Raw genomic sequence first — 5,634 nt, 5'->3', positions numbered from 1 at the left:
TGGGAATACTAAGTACCACAAAGAGAGGTAACGAGTGGGTGTTCCCGGCTGCTCCTAGCTAATGCACGAGAGCACCTTATCCCTGTAGCAAGATGGCTGAAGTGCTTCATCGCATGGAGAAAGCAGCTTCAGCACTTGTAATGGATCCTTACGGCTCCGTGTGGAACGCATGCATTAACTGCTTCACCGTCACTTCCGGAGGGTGAAGAACACGTGGTACACACTCGGCAGGAAGTAGATACGAGATAGCGCTCATGTGACTTCCGGCCAGCGATAGCGGAAGCCACGGCGCTCTGAAATTGTGGTGTATTTGTACATATTTCCGAAAATAAATGAGAGAGTGTGTTCTATAGTAAGGCGGTAGTTTATGTACCACTGGAGAAAAAGTGTTTTATGGGACCGATTTGATGGAAAAACAGACTGGAACGCATACATGTCACTTCCGCTTTTAGAGACCGGAAGTGACAACAATGTTGATTAATCAATTGAGTAGCTCACTAACTAGGTATAAAAGACACTTCAGGATATGAAACCTCATTCAATTCTTGAGAAAGGTTCTGTGGAACCGAAACGCATTGCTTTGGACTGAGGACAAACACATGTGAACTGGAGGTGATTTTTTGCTGATAATCCTTCTGCGGTGGTGCTTGGCTATTTCAGCCCAGGACCACACCAGCTTATTTTTAAGCTAGCCCACCGCAACACAGAGAGAGGGTGAGAGCTTCTTTGCTGTTTAAAAAAGCACAAGTCACCTTTGGAATTCCTAAGTTCACATTGCACTTGCAGTCATCATGTATTGTATGTTTTTATCAATAAATATGTATTTGTGATTTTATACCTATCGCTATTCAGCCAGTTTGTACACCACCCCAAGGGCATTGCCCCCATTCCAGGGGCGTTAAGATCCCGTTTTGGGGTCCCTTATACATCCGTACGGATTCAGCGCCAGTGACACTCGGTTCACCATTTGTTCCCATTTGTCAAAATGAGACTTCTTTGAAGCCACTCAAGGTTACTTAGACAAAATGGAATCTATAGTTTACCCAATATACCACCAAATGTTTGGCAGTTTACTAAATATGCATAAGTATATACTTTTTTGATGGATTGGCAAAAGCAAAATTCACTTGATGCTTTTGACTCAGGAAATTGACATCAATCAGATAATGGAACCATGGGATTTAAAAGAAGCTGAGAAGATGGACTCATCCAGGATTTGAACCCAGGAGCTCTCGCACCCTAAGCGAGAATCATACCCCTATAACAACGAGCCTACTGTTCATGTATTTTCATGTATACTAATGAAATTGGAAGTGAAACTTGGAATAAATTAGTAAGTATTTTAAAATACTATCAGATAATAGAACTAAGCACTTTTAAAGAACCTGAGAAAACAGGCTCATCCAGGATATAAACCTGGGACCTTTTGCACCCGAAGCAAGAATCATACACCCAGACCAACAAGCCACTAGCCAAATAATTTCTTACTCAGTTTTTACCATTTTTAAAGTAAAACTCAAATTATTTAAGAAAAAATGCAAAAAGCTGGAGAAAACACACAATTTCATTTAATGAAGATGTAACATTTTAAAAATAACATAACAACTTAAAACAAAAAATGTGTATGTAGCATTGCGAAAATATTAACTTAAGGATACTTGTTATAAAAGTATGCATATTTGAAATGTGCAGTGGCAAGATTTAGAGGTCCCAATAGAGTTTGGACTTTTTTTGATAGTTGGAAACTAAGACTTGTCACATACTGTGTGCAACTCAAGCATGCAGACCCAGAAGAAAGACAAAATAAACACCTGCAAAATAAACACAAAATAAACATCTGTAACCTGAAGGTTACTTAGACAAAATGGAATCTATAGTTTACCCAATATACCACCAAATGGTTGACATTTTACTAAGTATGCATAAGTATATACTTTTTTTGATGGATTTGCAAAAGCAAAATTCACTTGATGCTTTGGATTCACGCAATTGACATCAATCAGATAATGGAACCATGGGCATTAAAATAACCTGAAAAGATGGGCTCATCCGGGATTTTTACCAGGGATATCTCGCACCCTAAGCAAGAATCATAGCCCTAGTCCAACGAGCACACTGTGCATGTCTTTTTTATGTATATTAAGGAATTTGTAAGTAAAACTGTTTGTATACATTAGTGAGTATTTTAAAATTCTATCAAATACTATCAGATATTAAGGACTTTAAAAGTACATGAAAAGATGGGATTTGAACCTGGGACCTCTCGCACCCAAAGCAAGAATCATACCCCTAGACCAACAAGCCAACTATATATGCCTTTTAATGTATACTAATTAAATTGTAAGTGAAACTATTGGAATACGTTAGTATTTTAAAATACTATCAGATAATGGAACTAAGCACTTTTAAAGAACCTGAGAACACAGGCTCATCTAGGATATAATCCCAAGACCTCTCGCACCCAATGCAAAAATCATACACCTAGACCAACGAGCCACCAGCCAAACCATTTCTTGTTAATTTTTTACAATTTTTAAAGTAAAACTCAAATTATTTAAGAAAAAATGCAAAAACCTGGAGAAAACACACAATTTCATTTAATAAAGAAGTAACATTTTAAAAATAACATAACTTAAAACAAAAAATGTGTTTGTAGTATTGCGAAAATAATTACTTAAGGTTACTTGTTGTCCAAGTATGCATATTTGAAATGTGCAGTGCCAAGATTTAAAGGTCCCAATAGAGTTTGGACTTTTTTAATAGTTGGAACCTAAGACTTGTCACATACTGTGTGCAACTCAAGCATGCAGACCCAGAAGAAAAAAAATAATCACCTGCAATTTATTGTTGATCTTTTTGTTAGTCAAAATGAGACTATTCTTTTAAGCCACTGAGGGTTACTTAGACAAAAGAAAGGTAAGAGAAAAAACTGTAATTTCATTTTGACAGTTTTTTGTTTGTCAAAATGAGACTTTTAAGCCACTCAAGGTTACTTAGACAAAATGGAATCTATAGTTTACCCAATATACCACCAAATGGTTGACATTTTACTAAGTATGCATAAGTATATACATTTTTGATGGATTTGCTAAAGTAAAATTTAATTGATGCTTTGGATTCACGCAATTGACATCAATCAGATAATGGAACCATGAGCTTTAAAATAACCTAAAAAGATGGGATTATCCAGAATTTGTATCAGGGATCTCTCGCACCCTAAGCAAGAATCGTACCTCTAGACCAACGAGCCCACTGTGCATGTCTTTTTTATGTATATTAATAAAATTGTAAGTAAAACTGTTTGGATACATTAGTGAGTATTTTAAAATACTATCAAATACTATCAGATATTAAGGACTTTAAAAGTACATGAAAAGATGGGTTTATTGGGGATTTGAACCCAGGACCTCTCACACCCAAAGCGAGACCCATACCCCTAGACCAACAAGCCAACTGTGTATGCCTTTTAATGTATAATAATGAAATTGTAAGTGAAACTGTTGGAATACGTTAGTAAGTATTTTAAAATAGTATCAGATAATGGAACTAAGCACTTTTAAAGAACCTGAGAAAACAGGATCATCTAGGACAGGGAAGGGGAACCTTCGGCCCTCCAGCTGTTGTTGAACTACACATCCCAGCATGCCCTGCAACAGTTTTAGCATGGCCAAATGGCAAAACTGTAGCAAGGCATGCTGGTATGTGGAGTTTAACAACAGCTGGGGGGCCAAAGGTTCCCCATCCCTGATCTAGGAGATGATCCCAAGACCTCTCGCACCCAATACAAAAATCATACACCTAGACCAACGAGCAACCAGCCAAACCATTTCTTGTTCAGTTTTTACTATTTTTAAAGTAAAACTCAAATTATTTAAGAAAAAATGCAAAAAGCTGGAGAAAACACACAATTTCATTTAATAACGATGTAACATTTTAAAAGTAACAACGTAAACAAAAAATGTGTTTGTAGCATTGCAAAAAAAATTACTTAAGGTTACTTGATGTCCAAGTATGTATATTTTATATGTGCAGTGCCAAGATTTAGAGGTCCCTATAGAGTTTGGTCTTTTTTGATAGTTGGAACCTAAGACTTGTCACATACTGTGTGCAACTAAAGCATGCAGACCCAGAAGAAAGAAAAAATAAACACTTGCAATTTATTGTTGATCTTTTTGTTTGTCAAAATGAGACTTTTTTTAAGCCACTCAGGGTTACTTAGACAAAAGAAAGGTAAGAGAAAAACCTGTAATTTCATTTTGACCGTTTTTCGTTTGTCAAAATGAGACTTCTTTTAAGCCACTCAAGGTTAAGTAGACAAAAAGGAATCTATAAATTACCCAAATTACACCAAATGGTTGACATTTTACTTAGTATGCATAAGTATATACTTTTTGGGGGTATTGTCAAAAGCAAAACTCAGTTGATTCTTTTGACTCAGGCAATTGACATCAATAAGATAATGGAACCATGGGCTTTAAAATAACCTTGAAAAAAGGGGCACATCCAAGATTTGAACTCAGGACCTCTTGCACCATAAGCAAGAATCATACCTCTAGACCAACAAGCTGACCAAACGGGTTGTTTTCATGTATATTAATAAAATTTTAAACAAAAGTTTGTATACTTTAGTAAGTATTTTAAAATACTATCAGATAATGGAACTATGGACTTTAAAAGAACCTGAAAAGATGGGCTTGTTTGGGATTTGAACCCATGACCTCTCACAACTAAAGTGAGAATCATACCCCTAGACCAGGGCTGGCCAAACCGGTCCTCGAGATCTACCAACAGGTCACGTTTTCCAGGCCTCCTGGAGATCTGTAGAATTGTCAGTTAGGAATGAATGCAGCACATCTTAATTAGTAATGACTACACCTGTGCACCAGCTAGGTGGTCTGGAAAATGTGAACTGTTGGTAGATCTCAAGGACCGGTTTGGCCAGCCCTGCCCTAGACCAACGAGCCAGCTATCAAGGTCTTTCTCATTCAGATTTTACCATTTAAGTAAAAATCAAATATTTTTAAAAAAATGCAATAAGCTGGAGAAAACATGAATTTTAATTTAATAAAGATGTTACATTTTAAAAATACCATAACAATTTAAAAAATGTGTTTGGTGCATCGCTAAAATGTTTCCTTAAGGTAAATTGTTATCCAAGTATGCATATTTGGAAAGTGCAGTGCCTAGATATAGAGGTTCCTATAGAGTTTGGACTTTTTTGATTGTTGGAACCTAAGACTTGTCACATACTATGTGCAACTCAAGCATACAGACTTAGAAGAATGAAAAAAATAAAAACCTGCAATTTATTGTTGATCTTTTTTTTGTTTATCTGAAATACATTTTTAAAATATTTGGTTTTGATGGTAGAATGTTGGATTCAATCTCAGCTTTCTTCATCAGCTAAAGTGTTTGTAAATGGTTGTCTTTCTTCAGGTTTTGATATTTATAATGTCACGAGTCAGGGGTGCCCTCTTCTCCCCCTTATCTTTGCTCTGGCAGTTCAGCCTCTAGCTGAAACAATTAGAATTCAAGAATCCATAAGCGATCCCATGATAGGGGGTAATTCACAGAACATTAGTTTATATGCAAATATCCTATTATTTGTGCCAGAAGCCTCTTTTCCTGCACTTC

This window comes from Pseudophryne corroboree, chromosome 3 (genome assembly GCF_028390025.1).
Source record: "Pseudophryne corroboree isolate aPseCor3 chromosome 3, aPseCor3.hap2, whole genome shotgun sequence".
NCBI lineage: Eukaryota > Metazoa > Chordata > Amphibia > Anura > Myobatrachidae > Pseudophryne > Pseudophryne corroboree.
Note: the sequence above shows the minus strand (reverse complement) of the source record.